This window comes from Acyrthosiphon pisum, chromosome A1, assembly GCF_005508785.2.
Source record: "Acyrthosiphon pisum isolate AL4f chromosome A1, pea_aphid_22Mar2018_4r6ur, whole genome shotgun sequence".
NCBI lineage: Eukaryota > Metazoa > Arthropoda > Insecta > Hemiptera > Aphididae > Acyrthosiphon > Acyrthosiphon pisum.
The window spans coordinates 142,598,979-142,621,114 of record NC_042494.1 but is presented as its reverse complement, the minus strand read 5'-3'; the positions used below and the strand labels follow the sequence as shown (position 1 = coordinate 142,621,114).

Sequence of the window (22,136 nt, the reverse complement as noted above, 5' to 3'; positions counted from 1 at the left end):
TGTTATCATTTGAACTCGAATTTTGTAGCAAGGTCTTATCATTGATCATCAAAATATTATTATTTTTTTTTTTTGTTGAAGCTTGATTATTATCAGGTTTATCGTTGTAATTATAACTATGATAATAATATAATGGTTAATCATATCCTCAAAGAATAATGCCACCCGATGGTTAAATTAATACTTCTTAACAGTTATAATGTTTTTATAATAGTTTTTACATCACGTTAAACGATAAAAAAAATTATCACAATAATTTATTGCTTTTCATAGTACCTTAATATCCCGTTTATTATTCTTTTTACGTAATTAGTTTACCTTCGATATATGTAGGTACTTACCTTATATTATAGGTATAATCATATTTATTTATTATACATTTATAAACAAATCGCCATAATTTTCCCGGTCTGATAGGTACTGACTTCTTAAATTGTATCTGCTATTTGAGTTCAAACCAAAACATTAGTCATTACAACATAGTATTGTATACATTATAACCAATTGCATACTGCGCAGTACCTATATTATAACAAGACTATAGGTACGCATATTATTATATCAACTAAAAACGCCAATGTATTTGAATTTGATGTAAAATAATATGTTAATTCTGGCAAACGATACCTATTACGTCTCGTGGAGATGCTCGTGTTTTTTTTCTTCGAAAATAACAAACTTAAAATCCATGTGAACATTTATTTACCTGTGTGTATACAACAGTGACGTCTTCTGGTAGATTTTTTTTAAGTGAAAACTTAACATATTAAATTATATATATATGTATATATGTCGTCATACGCTGGTATTTCGATGTATTTTTTTTGCATACCTGAGTAACTATCCAATATTATTATAATTAAATAGTGGATGTGTTTTGTTTTGCCAAAATTGTTTTTACAGAACTATTTTATGCGTATCTGCAGAGGCAGAGAGGCTTATTATTATTATTATTATTTCAGAAGGGGGTGGAGGGGAAGAGATTTGTATGGAATTCTCGTTTGTCATCGCACAGCAGTAGCTCTTACAAGTTATACATACGTAGGATACTGGTTTTCTTCCTAGAAGTCTTATTTCCACTGTCCGATGCAGACAAACACCACCGTCGTTCCCGCCTCCCGCAACCGCAGAAGCAAGACCAACAACAACTCCTCTGTTTTCCGCGACTAAAATACACTATAACTGCACAACGACGAGTCGTTATTTCTATAAATAACCGCATTTGCATACATTTATGTTGCACACGTTTCCTCTTCACTTCCCCCACTCGCTGCCGGTTACGCCAGTTTAATATATGCATTCCAAACATGCGTATTACCGATATAAGTGCGCGTCAACAATATTCGCGTACCACCTAATTCCATTAAAACGCATTCGAAGAGTTCACAGAATGATTTCATTGGTAGAAAGTGACATTGTGCATTCGTGTATTTTTGTATTTATTGAAAATAATTATACAAAATTCTTCAATCGAAACTAAAGGTATATTATTATAATTTATCACCTATTCATAAAAAATAATGGAGTAGGCATTATCCTATAATCTTATAATTATATATAATTAAAATATTATGGTGTACTGTACCTATTTCATTACATCGAGTATAAAATATGCTATTTGGAGGTATTTGAACAAGTTTGTCATTTTTTCATATCAAGAAACGGTGGTGGCACAAACAAATATTTTACAATAAGTGTAGATACTAGATACTAATCTTGTGTACCTACTACTTATGTCTTATACACACATTTAATTAAATATAATATAGTCTATATAAATAATTTTACGTATGACAATAACTCTAGTACAACGATAATTTATATTTAACAAAATAGTGATAGGTAGTCTAATATTTTGAATTGGAATAAAAGCGAATTTGATAAATAGTTCTACGTTTTAACTCTTCACGCTACTCGTCTTTTACAATAATTCATAATTTTAATTACCTACTTATTGTACCACATCATTGTACAGATTGTTTTGATTTACATTTTTAGTACCTATAAAAAAAAATTAAAATGAGGAAAACAATATGACAAGAGAATAATACGAGTTGTTTGAAATGTATGCAAAATTGCAAATAGTCAATAAAATTGAACATCTAAGCAAAAAATGTAATGGTAAAGCTTAACTCATCATAGAAGAACTTGGAAGTTGGAATTGAAGGTAATATATTTTATAGTTCACCTCCGATCCACGAAGGTTACTTTAACTGAATAATTTACCTATATTATAGTAATCTTGAGGAGGGCATGGCATCTATAATTATGTAATAAATAACAATAAACTTGGCGGTTTTGGTGTGAATATTTTAACAAAAATTTCAGCGAAAACATTTGATACAAAAAAATTAAACAATACCTAATGACCGTGCTCATATAAATAGTGAAAAACCCGGTATATATGAGGTATTTGGGGGGGAATGGGGGGGGATATAAGTATATAACATGTAAATATAATGGTACATACTACATATAGGTATTACATATTACCGGTGGACCGCTACCGCAGTATAATAGATACTATAATAGCACATCCATCATATACAGGTATGATTATAAATTATAATATTATGTACTTATAAGTTATATAGGTAGGCTGTGAAACCAGTGCAGCAGTGCGTATATTATATCTAGATGCACAATATAGAGTGTAGAGTATTATAGAGGGCAGCGTATATCAGGTACTATACGTCTATACGTCGGACAATGAGTTAGGTGTGGACAAAAATGGGTTTATCGATGTTTTTTTTATTTCTAATAAGACGTGTCGTTGATTGCTGAGGATAGTGATAATTATACACATAGTTGTCGGAAAACGGCAGCTCTATTGTTCTTTTATTGTGGCGAGATGAATAAGGAATGCGGATCAGCCGAGACTGGCGGCACCGCGCGTGGAGGTCGGGACAACCGCCGCGCCGTGCCGTATATATTATATTCACACACACACACACACACACACACACACACACACACACAAGCATCAGTGCCCGCGTGTTAAGGTTTTTATACCGGTGTGTAATATTATGAGAGAGTGTGTGTGTGCGTAGACGATCGACGGGATTTCCCGGCCGAAATCCTCTCGTTAGTAAACATGCATTTGAAATAGTTGTTGTCGCGTAAAAGACGGAGAGAAAAATATTTCTGAGTACTGGTTTTATAATTTTTTTTCCAACATGTTTGCGTGTTTTGATATTTCTTTTTATTGGCCACAGAATTCAGATTGTTATGACGTAATGAAAACATAAAATACAAATATAAAAAATACAAGAATAACATTTTTGAAAAACACAAATACATTAATAAATAGAATTAAAATTGTTATTATTTTTTTGTTAATTCAACGTATCATGGATCAAAATAATCATATAACTAACAAATATAATACTAATTATATAGGTAAGTGTAAAAATATGATAATATAATATGATTGTCTTCCAAATTAATGTAATATCAAATGATTTTGTAATATTGCCATACTTGTCATTACAAAATTATACGTAAAATTAAATTAACACCCAGGGAAACGCATATGTATTTAATATTAATATGGATATAATTAATTATAATAATAGCTCCAGATTATCATAATATATTCATATACTTATGTAGTTATGTACCTACAACCTACTACTCAACTAATAACTATAGGAATATATAATATTGTAAAACCTTTAAAACTGAAATCGAAGATTCCGTGACCTAAGTTTTGTTTTAATCAATTACAATTTTAGAGTTTTAGAGAATTGCATAATTATAGTTTATGGCATAGGCGCAACTAGATCTCTAAAACGTGGGGTGCTATAATATTTCTTATTTTAAAAACATAACATTTATGGTATTTCACTATAATAATGATAGTTAGACCTAAAAAAACAAGGGGTGCTAAAGACCCTTTTGCATCCCCTAGTTGCGCCAATGGTTTACGGTTTAGTTTAACTTTACAGTATCTTTAGTTATTCAAAATACAATTCCTCCCAATGATTAGGTACGATTGTGGAAGTGACATAGAGTGACTGAAAAAGCACACATAAGTTTATCACGTATATACCTAGTACGTCCCACAGACGCAAGATGTCAAAACGGTCTAACCAGAACTACAGTCTCCAGTCTATATAATATTACCTATATATTTTGTTTCCATCTCAGAGCGGGTCTCGTGGACCGTGGTGACGACCGCATGGCGCGGACCATAATATGACACGAGATGCACCAACGACCGACGTCACGGAGCACGATGACGACTGAATAATAATAATATAATATGCGGCGCTATAGTGCTATACTGATTATACTGACTTGCCAAATGATACGGCCATGAACCGTATGTTGGCGGCAATAATTGCAGTGTCTAATTTTAATAGTTATTTTTCCAAGTCCGAAGCTGAGCAAATGATTTATAAAGGTTGATAAATTATACATTTTAAATGTAAATTGTTTTAGTTAATTTTGTGTGTATAGTGTAGGTCCAATATAACATAATATTATGTAGTTTAATGTAGCGAATAGATCGAAAGAAAAACTTCTGGTAGTATTCAATAGAAGTATGTAATATAATTAATTTATTGTATAACTATAGTCTATACAATCAATGGAGTGGCGAAAGGGGTAATCAAGAGGTGACCGCGTTTGTGTTTTTGATAGTCAATAGGTGAAATCGTCGGTCAGTGGGTGGGTAGGTAATGGTCACTCCCTAATAGGTGATGATTTAGTATAAATTAGTAACTATAGTTCCTATTTTAGTAATAAACTAATAACAACGCCACGTGGTTACAAATGACATTGTGAGTGACACACTATCACACATCATTACGGTGAATGACTCTATCTGGTTATTGTGACTGAAGGGTATAGGTGAAATATTAAACTAGCCTCCGAGAAATGTCAAGTTCACCACGTCACTACCTACAATTATTGGTTTTATAATAATTACCAGGGTAGAAATAATGTGCATCTGCAGTATAATATATTATTAATATTTAATAGGCGTTGTAACTATAGGTAGTTGGTGTCTATATGGTTGTGGATAATCATTTTGATTATGGACTAGTGCCAAAGATGATCCAGGTACTTGTGTATTACCCACTATAAATAAATTAACATTCCTACATATGTTAATAAAAAATATTATGTAATAGATATTTTATGGTACAAAAGCATAATGCTCATTATGAACATTAATGCATTATTAAAAAAATACCAAATCAATACCTAACATCATGTTTTAAAATAGTGCTTAATTGCCAATACAAGTATAGGTACAACTATTTGAAGTATAAACTATATAATCACTATATTTATAATATAATTTTAAAAGGACGTCGTACCCGTATTTGTTTTATACTTTTATCCGTCTTACATACGTACAACATGGCAAATTTTCGTTCACCAGTTTGAAGTTTCAATAGTGTACCGTTAGTTTTGATTAAAATTTTCGTTCACCAGTTCAGTACCTAGTGTCCTGCTAGTTTTGATATTAGAGTGAATTTCCTATTCTAAAATTTAAAGGTAAGATTTATTATCTAGGCGTAGATTTATTATCCACGTAGGCTTTTATTGATATTATTAATTTTAAGTAAGTTATGACATTTTTGAAACTGTATATTTTAAAATGATCCTAGATAATAATCTAACCTTAACATTTTATAATAGGTTGAACTAAATAATTTTAAATTTATCTGATTATCGTGTAACTTAATATAAGTAGGCACAATAGAACCTTATGATTTATGAGTTATGATAAATCATAAATGTAAGCCGATAGTCTATTCGACATTTCGACCCCATGGCATATAATATAGATAAAGGTATATAAAGGATACCCTGATAAATCATAAAGTACCATAAGTAGGTAAATAATAAGTATTTTAGTGTTTTTATTAATAACCAATAAGTAATAAACACTGGCCCAGACAGCAATTTTTTGTTTAATAATATTTTTATAACATTATAATAACGAATAATATTAGTATAACGTTATTATAATACTCTTATAATATTATCATTACAAAATGCTGTCTGGGGGGTAATTTGTCTTATATAAATGTTAAAAATATTTTTTAATCAACTGTTTATAAGTATATTTTGTAATGTGTTTACTGTATTTAGTTAATAGTTATAAATGTTGGTTGGCTTGTTACAAGCCCGGATTAACACTATCGTTGGCATTACTGCATTAGGCACAGTGTCTTTAGTGCCTACGCGCTAATACGGCCATGCGTATGACACGTGTCCAGTATTTAAATGATTAAGAAACTTTGGGAGAGAAAGTGTTGAATTTCATTATTTCAAGCCTAAACAAAAATATTTACAACATAAAAATCAAATCTACATTTTTATAACTTTTTATATTTTAACTAGGGCCAACACTTGTATGCATTTGCATATTTTTATTGGTTGGTCAAAAAAATAGTTAGTTTATACCAAAATTTGTTTTATAACCTAACGATGCTGTATACGAAATTTTATTTCACATATTTTTGCATATTATGGTATTTTTGCATTTTTAGGACATATTTTAGCATTTAGTATATTATTGAAGCATATTTAAGATCTTAAAAACTCGGGAATTATAAAATATTAATTTGTTTCACTCATATACCTTATTATTGGTATTTCAGCTCATTTATGAAAAGAGGTAATCTAATCTTAATCGCTAATTATTAGGGTCAACAATTATATGTCCGTAGATCGGTGACAGTATCGCATAGAGATAAATATTATATTTTATCGCACCTATTACAGTCGTCAGTGACTCTTTATACTCGTGCGGTGCGTTATTAAATCGATTGTTTTAAAATGCCGAAAGTGAGAACTTCCAACACTAGTCGTATCAATTTTAATTTTTTAATATTTTTTAATATCAAACATTTTTGTAAATCATTATTCATTGGCAATAAATAATAATATTTTATAATAGTATAAATTGTATAATACATAAAAAAATTAATCATTTAATCATTTTTTTACAATAACATTTTTTTTAGAGCATATTTTAAGGGGATATTTTGGTAATTTTTAGGGCATAACTGCATACATATTTTATAGATTTTTAGGGTACATAATTGTTGGCCCTAATTATAACAATATTAATAAATCTTAAAAACAATTAGTTTTACTCCAAATATATTTAAATATAAATTGTCAAAACTCATAAAAAAACAACTTATTTTATACCATTTTGCATATTATTATTTCTTTATCCCTTGTATTTATGTATAAACAAAAGTTTATTGCAAAACAAACTAACAATATTTTGTGGTATATTACTTAAATAACTTAATAGTCACAAAACTTTTTGCGACTTTGTTTGCAAATGATTCAATTATTTTTTCTGAATCGATTTCTTGAAACGATTCGTATTCAATTTCAAGTAGGTACCCAAAAATATCATTCCGATACCGACTGGTGACTGATCATATACCGCATCTAAAGTCTAAACAGTAATTGAGGTTTCATTCATCCTACATCGCTCCAGATGCGAGCGACAATTTATCGGTTTATTATTTATCCAAATATTGAGTTCTATTATAGGTAATTACGATAACAAATATTAAGTGTAAAGATACGAGCAATATTATTATTTTTGCCTGTAAATTCGTATAGCTATATAATATAATATTTTACTTGTTCTGGTAACTTGTACAGATTGTATAATAACATAAAATAATGATAAAAACCAAATAACATCAAATATTACAAAAAAATCGTAGCCACTAGCCCACACATTTTATTTTAGTAGGCCCCATTGCCCCAAAAATATTAGTAAGTAGGTCTCTAGACAAATTGGTGCTATTGGCGTATATTTGGTATAACATTGATACTTAAGAGTTAAATAATACACTTAGGTACAAACAGTACGGGCTCCGCGATCTACTGCAGGTAGATTGTCTACCTGATATACCACTGCGAATCAGAATTTTTATTCCGCGCAACGGAAAAGTTATGATAAGTTTTAAACACCATACACCGAATATTAAACAACGAATCGAACAAACTGTGAGTCATAATATAGAGTTGGTAAATGTAACGGGTAATGAAGTGCACGGGATCAGCTAGTCAAGGCTGGGCATTAACGAGTTAAAAAGTTAAAGTTAAGTTAATAAGTTAATTTTATATTAACTTTTTAACTTAACTAGTTAATTTTGGCTTTTCATTAACTTAACTGTTAACTTACTAAATTTATTTTTTAATTAACGTGAAATTAACGAGTTAATTTTTCATTTTAAGAAGTTAATTTATTTTGTTTTTAATTTTATCATATTTCACTACTTCAGTACCTATATTTCGTTTTCATGTCAAAAAATATTTACCGTGGATCGTTTAAAGTAAAAAATGTATATAATTCGAATTTAACTAATATGGAAACACTGTATAAAATATAAACACTATAGTCTATAATTTAGTTTTGGGTTGGAAAAAATTAAGTATGTTAGCGTTGTATAAACAAATTAACTTTTTTTTAACTTAATAAAAAGTTAACAAAAATTGTGTATTAACTTTTAACTTAACTGAGTTAACCTATAGTTAAATTAACTTTTAACTTTTAACTTTTTGTTATTGGTGCATATTAACTTAACTTAACTGAGTTAAAAAAAATCATTAACTTGCCCAGCCTTGCAGCTAGTTTGATATATATAAATAATTAGAGATATTTATCATTTTATTATTTATTTTTATAATTAATACACCAATACAAAGTATATATTATTCACATATTGATGAAAAATAATAAATAATAATATAAATACATCTGGAAAGCTTATATAATCTCTACCTTATAATATAGCGAGACCGGACACATACAGTATATAAGGTTTAGGGAAACCTATAGTTTAATCATATTAACAATTAATTAATATACAAAAAAAAAATACATGTTTATTGTTAAATTTTCAAGAATTAGCTTTATGTGATCTTCATTATCTTCAAATGTGATAAATATGATATATATAATGTGACCCCCACTGCAATTTATAGGATACTTATCTATAAATTAAAATGTTTAGTATAAAAATTCAATATAAATGAGTTATTCATTTTTCGTTGAATAATATAAATGATAATTTACAATTTCTTAGTTATGATTGAACTCATGTTATGATAATATGAATAATGTACGAGTTCAAGGCTTTTTAAAACCCTTCACCTTATCAAAATACGCAATGATTTATGTCTTAAATGACTTAGTGTGAGTCAATAACGACAATAAGTCATAAATATTGAACTTTTAATTTTTAAGACTTTTATAATAATATTATAAAAACATTTTTTTAAGATGGGATTGCCTGGGATGTCCATCATATTATGTCACCTTTTAGAGGTTTAGTGTGTTTGATATTTTTTATACTGATGTGCAATCATGATTTCATATTTAAAAAAACAATATTTTTGATTTTGAATCTTGATTCGTAGAGTTAAATAAATTATAAGTTCAAATAGTTCAATCAAAACAAATACTTAACTTAATATGTTGTTATAATTAATTAATTATCTAACCATCAAATATTCAAATTGGATAATAGAATCTGAGTGGAGCGTGAATAAATTTGTTTTACAATGATGTGTATTTTCTTTCTTTTATATACGTGTCTGTTATTACGTTTTGAAGTAATCAATTTGCTTTAATCTTCAGCATTGGGTGGTTTCCTGGTAGACAATTTTACCAAGTTGGAAATTTTGGATAAAAAAGTAGGAAACACTGAGAACTTTTAAGTTTTCATAGTATCTATGCAGGTAATTGGAAAAAAATGTATATTATTATTTTTATTGGAATATTTTCGGAACATCAGTTTTTTATATTACATATATTACGATTTACGAATGAATCATAAAATATAGAATTTTTAGTCAACAACTGTAACCTGTTCAATTAAATTCATAGAATACAACTAAATTAGAAAGTCTTAAAATGTTTTTAAGATTTTTTTCGAACAATTTGTTGTACTTTTTTAGGATTCAAATAGGTATATTTATTTTGTTTTTTCATGTTTTTTTTTGGAGTTTTATATAGAGCTATTAAATCCAAATTATAACCAATAGTTGTTTTAATATTTAATTATACAATATACTACAATATTGCTAAAGGAGTGGTGCTGTAGAAAAATAATGGGCGATTCAAACAGTGTACAGCAATGAATAATAATAATAATAATAATAATAATAATATATTATAGGATGTACCTATACATGGTCCCGTTGTAGTTACTATTGGATACATAGTTTGTTGTTATCACATAGTATTCCCGAATTTTCCAACGTAAGTTCATGACATATCAAAGATATAGACGAGCACTTGCGGTTGATAATAATATTATAACAAGTCTTATTATTGTGTAGCTGTGTATGTTATAGTATCTAAGTAGTAAGTACCTACGTTGAAATGTTGAATGTATAATGAAAAAAAAATGTATAATATTGTAATTATTAAGTCGATACCGAGGTATTTGTATTTCTACGGGACTATGCAACTGATACGACGTAGTCGTCGGTCCAGCGCAGACAAGGATGACCACGTGTCCGTCCCGAGGTGCGTCTGAGCTGCCACGCGTTATTAATGGCCGCTGGATGGACCGCCTGCGCGCGACAAACGCGTGTGTGTGAGGTACCGAGGTGTGTGTGAGAGTGTGTATATGTGTTTGTGTGTGCGTTTGTGCACGTGAGAGCGCGCGTATGTGTATGTATATTATGTTTGTGTGTGCTTGAGTGTGTGTGTGTGTGTGTGTGTGTGACGTGTGTACGTGCTTGCACGGTGTACGATAAAAGTGTTGTTGAGTTTGCAAAGCGGAATATCGTCTGGAATTTATTTTTTGTATTTATTTTTTTTTCGGTTAATACCGGTTCTTAAAGGCCGTTCATTGTCCTTGGGTGACTCTCGGGTCTGTTGACGCGCGCGAACGATCCCGTCTTCAGTCGTCGTCGTCGTCGTGGTATTATTACGCAGCGTGTTTGCGTTCATTCCATCCTTTTCTCTCGCTCAAACATAATAATAATAATAATATATATACATACCTACCTATACTACATTACATTACATACATAATACACACACATTTTTCACACCACGTATACGTGTTTGAGATGCACACACGTATTATAACATATTCACACACACGTGAATATATGATATAGATATAGGTATAATATAATATATTCACCTGTATTTACACGGATCTCGAAAACAACACACGTAATTTAGGTAGAAGTACTTGTGGTGCACCCGCGTCATTTACGCAACGCGTAGCAGGGTGATTATTTTAACAGTAAAAGCTCATTATATCGACCATTATATAAGTGTTTAAAAATATATTTTTTACACAACCTTAATTCTCAAGTCATTATAAGAGAATATTTTTGGAAAAAAATTACATTTTTACTACACTATATAGTATATGTATTGCAGTTATCTTTTTCCTCTTTTTTTAAATGACAAAATAATATAGAGTTTTCATTTCTCACTCCAAAGTATACTATTTTTCTGAGAGTTTTTAAAACTCAACTATATTACTAATATTTATAGTAATAAATATTATTAACTACTTGTTCAAAATTTGATTTTTATAAATAAATTATTCTTCAGATTATGAGACTAAAATCATTTTCGTCATTCAAAAAAGTAAAAACTTAAAATATAAGTTCTCTCCCCTTATGAACTGCTAAGATGGGTGGGGAAAACTATGTTAGGTATTTCCTCCAAAAAATATAATAATTAAGTACTTAGGTAATTTACATTTAGTATGCATAAAAATAATAATAAAATACCATTGTATAGGATTATTATCCTTATATAATCCTATTTATAGTACATATGAAGTTAAGCGATTCCGAAACTAAATTAAATTAAAACTAAACTAAATTCCTAAACTTGTTCGAATTTCAATTTCAACGCAATAACATTTTCAAAAAAAAATCTTTTGCTTATTTAACTAATAATTATACTAAAAAAAGTTCTAATACTTGAAAAAATATAATAATTTTATTTCTCAACACGCAAATATAAATGGCAAGAAAATATAAGTGTCTAAGATTATGTTTTTTATAATTATATATAGGACATAGGTAGGTTATACTTATACCTCGAAGTTGCTTCAATAAGAGATTTCTTCACTCTGTGAACCGTGTCTTATATATTTTATTTATTGTTATTTCTCATACACCACATTCACTTATTGTAACATATAATTGAACAAATTGTGCAAAAAAAAAAAATACAAATAATACAAAATACAAAAAATAAGTATTTAAGTATACTTAAAAATGCCAAAAATTGAAAATTGAAAAATGCAATATTTAAGGATAAAAGAAGGGATTTTGCTAGGTTAATCCTCATATATGCACCTTATGAATATAATTCTAAACAAACACATAAAATATATTTGTGCTAAAGGTATTTATACCATATTATATATAATATTATTATTTATTTCATATGATATAATAATAAGTTATACCGATGGTATTACATTAACATATATAACTGATATATTATAACTGCGCAATAACATACAGGTTATCACGGCTGTATGACTGTTTGAGTCGTATCGTAGGGCTATATAGGAGACCACTTTTTAGGCATCTACCTTGTTTGTTAAACACGCAGGACTCGGAATCCTATATCTATACATTATATTCTTCAATGTATTCTTTTGGTGATTAATGATTATTAAATATAATATCTATATATATTTATAATATTAAAGATGTATATTTGTATTGTCTAAAATACGGCTTTCTCCCAGAAAAAAAAAATGAAAGTCGAAGTATTTGTATACACATCACGAAAATCTATCATTACTTTATGATTTCTCTACGAATATGCGTCGGCACACGTACTGTACCGTTGATAAGAGTAGAAGACCGTTGATATTTATATACGACGGTAGTTTTTGCACATGGTAAGTATAATAATATCAGTAGCGTATTTTTTTTTCGGAAGAGGGTGAAATTATACGGAATAATAGATACTATATAAGTTCCTCATATATATATCTTTATATATATAAAAATCTCTTGTCACGTCTTTTCCCGGGATAAACTCCAAAACTACTGGACCGATCTTGATGAAATTTTTGCAATATGTGTAATTTGGCCGAACTTAAAAGATAGGTTAATTTAAAAAGGGAGAGGAACGACCCCGAGAGGCAGTGGCGGTTTTGGGGGTGAGGCAAGTGAGGCGTCGCCTCATTTGTAATTTTCAAGAAAATAAAAAATATTTGTTTCTTTAAATTTTGTATATTTTGAATTTTGAATTTTAATTTATATAATTCAGACGTTAAATGATTTAGAATTTAAGTTTAATAAACAGCAATATTGAATATTATTTTTTTGTATAGAACTTGTACAGTTGTACCTTCAAACGCGAGAATGGCTACACGTCACTGTAACGTAACTTATGAGCTATTAGAGCCGTTTCCATTTAATATTGTGCCCGGCGCCGCAACCGCTAAAGCGCTGAGATCGACAGAGGCGGTAGCCGCCGTTGCCTAAGTTTGTGCATGCGAGGTGCGTCTACGCACACACATGTAATCTCGTAAAATAGTGTGAATAGCGCATGCGTTGACCGCCGCCGGAGGTGACTAAAATCAACCGCTCAACAATATTTTAAGCATTGGCAGCAGCCTGCCGGCCGCCGTGTATGTACACATTGTATGCAGGTGGGCGCTGTTGTCTATTTACTCTATAGCACTGAATAATTTTTTATTGTAACTGGCTAATCTTTCCGCTCCATTTTGATAACCCATACCATTTAAAGAATACATTAACATAATATTTGGTTCTTGTGTAGAGTAATAGTGTATTTACTATTTAATATTTTCCGCCTCATGTAAAATTGCATGTCAAAACCGCCACTGCCAAGAGGTGTTAAAACGGGAATTTTGAGATTATGGATGGACATTTTTGTTTATAAATGGTTGCTGAGAGTGATGTCGTATAAAATGATTCGTTCTAGAAATCTCTATACAGAATATTATAGCGAATTGTTTTAATTCGTTGCCACGATAATAAATAAAACATTTATTGTATACATCGACGATTTGTTATCAAATAATTATTATTAATAATCTGTTATTTGTACATATTATACAATATATTCAATCAATATTATTATCATGCATCTATAAGCAATGATGGGTCTTTAAGCTATATAATAATAATAATAATAATAATAAAAAACTATTTGCTTTACTTTTTAAATATAAATTATAATATAACATCTAACTATAAAAAATGTGAAATGAAAATCTCTGTAGAGGCTAAACTCTGGAAATTCTTATCAGATCTTCTTGATTTTTTTTTTCAAACGAAAGAGTATTTCACCGAGAAGGTTTATATAAAAGAAAATTTTAGAAAAATCCTCCGGTGTATAATATATTGGTTGCTATTAGTTAATCGGGCATGTTTGTTGATTTGTATTATTATCTTTTGTCAATATACATGTACATAATATATACAAGAAGATCTGATAAGTAGTTCCAGAGATTAGTCTGCATAGTTATAGTCTGTGTATTTATATTTATATATATATATATATGTAAATTAATGTTTGTGGGTAGATTAGATCTCTTGGAAAAAGATAGGTTAATTTACAAAGGGTTTAATTTGCTTTTTTTTTATTCATTGGATTTTAGTACGGTTAGATTAGGATAGGATTTTGTATAAATTGATTATATAATAATTTACCGTAGGTGGAATTAAGTAAAAACGATAAACTTGGTATAACTTTGATACTTTAGAGTTAAATCATATATGTAATTATGTACAGTCATTGTACTCACATACAAACAGCACGGGGTCCGCAATCTACAGCAGATAGATTGCCAACTGGCAACTTGATAATGTACTTCTGTGAATCAGAATTTTTATTCGGGGCAACAGAAAGTTAAGATAAATTTTGAACACCATACACCAAAATAATATTAAATAACGAATTGAACAAAGTTTGAGTCATATAGAGTTGATACAGTTAAGTATTGGCAGCTATATAGTAATATATAAAATTCTAAAAAAATGATTATCGCGATATAATCGAATATAAATAAACAGCTGATTATAAAATCACCCGTACCTGCAGTGCTTAAAGTGGGGGGGGGGGGGGGTACGGAGGGATGGCATCCCTCTATTTTTTTGTTAGATGAAGAATAGAAGAATGTTATGATGATATCAGGAAATCTGAATTGTAAGGTATCCCTCCACTTATCTTGAGCCATTTCGACCACTGCGCACCTGTAAAGATATTTAAATAATTACTGATTTCTGGTTCTACAATGCAACTATATAAAAATGTAAAACAGATGCGAAGCGTCGTCGGGGCCCCCTGAGCCAACGATTAGTGGCCCTCTACAGAGGCATTTCCCCGGCTGCCCCTGCGGTTGTTGCGGCACTGTATATACTGTTTACAGAAGAATGTATAAAATATGAATATATTATGTTACGCTTATGATAATTCGAGATGATTACGAATTCTAATTTCAATTAAAGGTTGACACACTATATATATATATACTCTAATCTTCTTAAATTCTAAGAATTTAATATATCCTATATCAGTTAGAATTTTGAAAGGATACATTATTTTTCTTAGTTCATCTATTTATATTTTATTACGTATTGTATATTATGATCATTCAAATATTCCATTTAATAGGACAGCCGCATGTGTTGTCTCCGTCTTACACACGTACGACATAGACAAAACGCGTTTACGAAGTTTGAGTAGAGCTCCCTAAATATTGATCCTAGAGTAAAAATACCTATTATAAAATTGAATTATGGCAATATTTCTGAGGGTAAGTCGTTGCAATTTTTTTTTAAGTTTAAATTTTGAAAAATTAAAAGTATTTTAAAAGTTTTGAATTTTTTTCTATTTTTTAACGATATGACGAACGTTGTATTGGATATAATGGAAAAGAACACAACGACTTGCCCTCAGAAAAATTGTCACAATTCAATTTTATAGTAGCTATTTTTATTCTAAAACCAAAATTGAGCGAGTTCTACTCAGACTGCGTAAACGCGTTTTGTCTATGCTGTACGTATGTGTAAGACGGAGACAGCACATGTGTGTATAACGTCCTCTTAAGGTTATGGAACATTTCTATACCTAATCCTACTTTAAAAATTAAAATGTACAGGTTTAAATTACATATGCATATATTTACATATATTTTGATTTTAACATTGGTACATTATTATGTAGGTACATTGTGATTAGAATTTAAAGTTAACTTTGTGTTTTTTCATGTAGTAAAATGTAAGTTTTTTCTAATAAGTTATTTTCACATGGCCATCTTTAGATTTTTCTCTAGTCATTTTGTACACTAGCTATAATACCTACCTAATCCCAAGACTGGCCTTCAGCAAAAAGTATTGTATCATCTGTATATAACGTCTATCGATAATGAAATATAAGTATTTCATAACATGACATTCCGCAAAATAACATTCAGAGACTTTTTATCTAATTTATCCTTTATAATCGATCTTGACATTAAATCAATTGATAATTAAGCATTGAGGCAGCACTTTTAGTTTCTAAGCGGAGTAGTTGAATGTATATTTGTACAATTATGCGTGTGTGTGTGTGTGTGTTTATTTGTTCTGTACATATGAAGTATCTTTTCTGGTAGGAAATCTAGTTTGTACTTTTAATATTATTCAAAAATTTAAAGAAAAATCAAAAAACGATTAAGGAAAAAAAATTTTCAATTTTTCAGTTTTTTCTATCAATATATCAATAAAAAAATTTAGTCAGGTTGGAAAATTAACACAACTATCCCGGATAATTATTCTTATAACACTTTAAAAATATTGAAAATACCTAAGGATTAGTGTTTTTAGGTGTTTGAAATTAAAATGGTTTTGAGTTAAAAATGTTTAAAATTCAACATTAATAGCTAAGGCTCGACAATGCAATGGAAGGTTCCCAGTAAGTTTTTCTTGCAGAAACCTATAAATCTTTTTTTACTTTGATATTTTAAGTTCAGATTTAACAAAATCGAATATTTAAACGGAAAATAACGATTATTGTTACACAGGTGTAGTTAAAAAAAATATATTTGTAGAGATTTGAAACTTTTTGTTCATATTATGCCTAGGTAATAGGTATATTATTATTTGCTATATACTTAAACACAATGCAATTTTTCAAAGTGTTTAGATGAATTGTATGCTATTGCCTATTTAGTATTTAATATTTATACCACGAACCCATATGAACACACCCACACCGTTCTACGCTATAAGTTGGTATTGACTTAATATAGCTAATTACAATGATATATTATAATATAAATAATAAAGATATATATATATATATATTATACTCACAAATGTACATATTATGTACTTGTACTATTATAAAATTTTTTTTTTATTGCCTATGGCATCTTTATTTAAACGACCAAGAGTCTTTATAAATACAATACATTATGTGTAGTACAATATGATAATTTTTTAAGTAATAGTATTATGATAATAATGAATTACCTAAATATATATATTATACATGAACATGTTTGGGGTTGTATCTCCAGTGAAATAGCCCCTATCCTTAGCCTAAGTCACTTAAACTAAGTCGTATGGCTTTAGGCGTTTGAGGCGCCTAATGTCTTGTGAGTTGTCTAGAAGTTGTTTTGCACTTGCATTGGGATGCAGCTCGAGTTTTTTGGTATGTTTGTTGGCAAACTTTTTGATTTCTTCCTTGATGGATGATTTATTCAAGTCTCGATGTATGATTTCATTCCTGTCGTACCTGTATGCCGCGACAATGGTACGAAGAGCGATATTCTGACAGCGTTGAATGACTTCGATGTTGGATTTGCTGGCACATCCCTACAGTTATATGCCATAAGTCCATATCGGTTTGTTAATAGCTATATATAAAAGCCGTTTGCTTGTCAGGTCTAGCGTGGAACGACTTCCAACTAACCAGTACAGCTTGCGCATTTTTCTTGAATTTGTAGTTTTTTTGGCGGACGTGGTGCTTCCAGTTAAGGTGAGAATCGAGATGCATACCTAGATATTTTGCCGAGTTTTGTTGTGGGATTGACGTATGATCCAGCGAGATTCGGAGATTTTCAGTTTTACGTAGTGTATAATTTACGTGCATTGATTTATCTCTATTAATCTTGATTTTCCATCTCCTTGTCCAATTAGAAATGTGGTTGATTGTGTCTGTACGTTTTCGGTCGCAGTCTGTTGATTACTGCTTGTTGCTAAAATTGCAGTGTCATCAGCAAACATAGCTGTCATTGAGTTACAATTGGTTGGGATGTCAGCTGTGTAGAGTAGATAAAAGATAGGTCCCACTACCTTGTGGAACTTCAGCTAATATGTTTTTCCAACTTGTGATTGCTTCTTCATGTATAACTCTAAATTGTCTTTCGGTCAGATAAGATTCTAAGAGTGCACACCAGGTGTGTGGTAGTTGCTCTCGTAGTTTTATAAGTAGTCCTTTGTGCCAAACCTTATCAAAGGCTTGGGCTACATCTAGAAACACTCCGCAGCAGTATTTTTTTTCCTCATATAAAAATAAATAGCATAACAATAGTGCAGTTTTTCCGCAAACAATAATTAAACTTACCGAATTACTATAATAAAATTGTAAATATATTACTTTACTAGCTATCCCGTCCTGCGTTGCCATGCCAAAGATTTGTTTTTTTTTTATACATTTATTTATAAAACACGTAGTAGGTATAGTATATGTAATTTTTCTTCTAATTATTATAATCTATATATTATATTATATATATATAATATATATGTATATAAATATTAAATATATATAAATTTATAAATGGATGTTTGTTTAGCCTGCAGAGATTCAAAAACTGCTGGACCATTTTCAATAAAAATTATGTCAATAAATTCCTAGAGATTTAGTGAGTGTTAATAGCGTATTTTTTCAACCCTTATTGATATCTGAAGGGTAGCTCACACATTAATTTAGTTTTCAGCTTTCGAAAAAATAATATATTTTAGATTCTGAGTGGAACGATGAATGTATTGATTTTACAATGATGTGTGTTTTTTTTTTTATTTTTTTTTTTATTTTTTATTTATTTTTTTATTTTTTTTTGTGTCTGTCATCACCTTTTACGACAGTAAAACTGCTTCGATTTTCTTCAACAGTAACTTTTATGATTGAAAGTGAATCTAGTTGTTACTTTGGGGGGTCAAAAGTAAAAATTTCCCAGTAGTTTTCAAAAACGACGTGAAAAACAAAAGAAAAATTAAGGAACGACGGAAATTTTTACGCAAAATCTGTTTTGGAAAAAATCGATTTTGGTTTTTAGTGCAACTCTAAAACAAATGACTGTAGGTACACAAAATATTGACTGAGTGTTTATATTAGCATTTTCTATACACCATAACATTTTCCAAATATTTTGACTTATTTTGAGCTGTTTACGGACATTTGTAGTTTCCATTTTTTTAATTTTTTTTTTCTATGAATATCAATTAAATTTTATTTGTTGGTTAAAAAAGCTTGAAAATTTAATAGAAGGTTCCTATTATATTGTTTCAAAGGTGGATGAAAAAAATTAAAAATCCATAGTCACAATTTTTTTTTATAAGCATCTAAAGTTCATATATTGACAAAATACGTAAAAATGACGACATTTTGCAAATTATTTTGAGTTAGAAATTCATGAAAAATTTTCTTATTAAATCTAAGATTTGAAAATGTTATACAAGATTCCTCATAAGTTTGTCTACCTTTTTAAAAAAAAAATGTCTACAAGCAAGTCATGACCCACTTATAACCTACTGTACAGCAGAGCGACATCCACTTACCCACCTTTTTTAATTTGCTTATAAAACATGATTGGATAGTGCTATTAAAAAAAAAAGCAAATTCACAATGTTGTGAAAATTTGGTAGTTCTACAACAATATGGTGCGAGAAAAGTTGTCCAGCGCAAACAGTTTTTGCTGTGTTGTACATTTGTAAGACGGAGACAACGCATGCGGGTGTGACATCCTCTTAATTACAAAATAATTTGTAAATTTCCGTAATTTTGATGAGGTTTGTCGAAAATTAAGCTTTAAATAATGCTTACAAAAAATTATATAAGTTATATAATCTTCGATATTTTTCAATTGATTTGATAACATTTTAATAATTAAACTAATAGAGTTGATGAATCGTTATTCGCTATACTCATCATTCTATGGATTGGTTGATTTTTTGAATAATTGGTGTTGCATATAGGTGAAGAAAACAAATACATGTGGCGTCCATTAGTTGAAACTTTAAAGTTAATTTATGTCAACATATTATGAACGCCTGGAAAATGATCGTATGAGCAACACAACGGTATTTCATGATTGTTATTGGCCATGTATATTATTACTGCTCTAAGATATTATTTTGTGATATTATTATTATCCATAGGCCATAGATATGATAACAAGTTCTTACAATTTATATCTTTATCTTTGAAGGAAATGTACCTCCAATTATCAATTATCAAATATCTACCTGATTACCTCCACAATATTATAAACAAAAGTGTTAGCTTTATGCTTAGATCATATACTATGGATGGAGCCACAGCATATTAAATCAATACAAAAAAAGTTGCCAATATCAGCGACGAGTCACCGAATTAGGTAGTCGATATGCGTATGCGCAACGCGATTTCTCGCATATTTATCCACAGATACCTATTGTACCTATGGATAATAATGCGAAGAGTTGCATTGCGCTTGCGCACATCGATCACTTAATTCGGTGACTCGTCGCTATATCAGCAACAAAATCATACGCTATAGCTACATCCATAGTAAATGATCTAAGGTTTTATGAAATATTAATATTGTAACGTATATCTTTACATAGATAACAGATAAATAATTTAATATAATTTAATTTGTTTTCATTTTTTGAGAATTAAGCATTTGAAATTTTCACTGTGAGGTACCTGCAAGTATTTGTTATAAATTAAGATTTTGAGATTAAATGTGGTTTTTTTTTTAAAAATAGCCAAACTTGACTTTACAATGGTTTATTTTTTCTCAAAGAAGAATACATTTTACAAAACAGTATGTATCCATTTGAGTATTAAGGTTATTAAATTATATATGCGTACTACCTGACATTTTGTAGTTGTGCCAATATTAATTTTTGACACCAGTCCAACCGATGATATGCCACTTGCAAATTACAAAAATACTTTTATCCAATATTAATATATTAATACTATCGACTTTGATGGCTACCGAATTATAGCTCTTATAGTTTCAATGAATGGCGTGACAGATTACTACTGTACTTCACTATTTATTGTTATTTACTGATAAGTTGTCAAAACACAGATTATAAATTATAATAATTATTAATTTGTGAATAAAGTGTTAAATTTTTTTTTTTCAATTAAAACTCTAAGTAAGATATTAACGCACATCAAAATAAAAACATAACAATATTACAAACGAACAATTTCATGTAAAACACTTCTAAACATAATACTTTGTTTGTTCTTGAACACAGTAATGCACCTATATTGCCTATATGATACGCCGTGACACAGATCATATTATATTTGTTTAAAAGCCTTACAGGATTACCATTTGCGACCACTTATTTAACATTACTATACCATATTTTAGATATCATAGGGCATTACTTTTCAGTGACACTTTCAAAGTTATGTAGCTTGGACTACTAATATCTGTCCATATCAGTAATAATATCAATGACTAAGAAGCCAAAAGTCGCATGCCTTTTATTTCCCAAAATTGTTTTATGAGTCCATTATAAGGTAATGTAATACAATATATTTGTAGACATTTATATAATAATATAAAATATTTCGTTAATCAATAATTTTTAATAAACAGACAAATAGCTAAGTCTTGTATAGTTGTATATCGTATATGACTATATGGAATGTAGAATGACAGATATAAAACATTCAAGATTTTCAAGGAAGAAATTTTAGTTCAAGAGCGTTCAAGAAGTTACATGTGCAATATACAAGCGATACGTATCGGACCCGTATCGGACTCAGACTTCGATACGAGCCGGTACGTAACTATTCCATACCGATACGTATCAAATTTTTCTTCTTGAAAAACTTCATTATACATTACACACCCACATTCGATCGAACGTTCTATGGGACTCCACAA

General features: G+C 29.5%; 1 long non-coding RNA gene across 2 annotated transcripts; it reads left to right on the top strand.

Annotated features, from left to right (window-relative positions):
* The first annotated feature begins 817 nt into the window (after window positions 1-817).
* LOC107882878 lies at window positions 818-19,007 on the top strand. 2 transcript variants are annotated; one of them, XR_003839206.1, is made up of 3 exons: window positions 818-1,482; window positions 1,999-2,167; window positions 3,989-5,908. It is a non-coding gene; the product is annotated as an uncharacterized LOC107882878 (long non-coding RNA). The 2 variants fall into 2 exon arrangements; XR_001678964.2 differs by lacking the exon at window positions 3,989-5,908 and adding an exon at window positions 18,813-19,007 and having other exon boundaries at window positions 825-1,482.
* The last annotated feature ends 3,129 nt before the right edge of the window (window positions 19,008-22,136 follow it).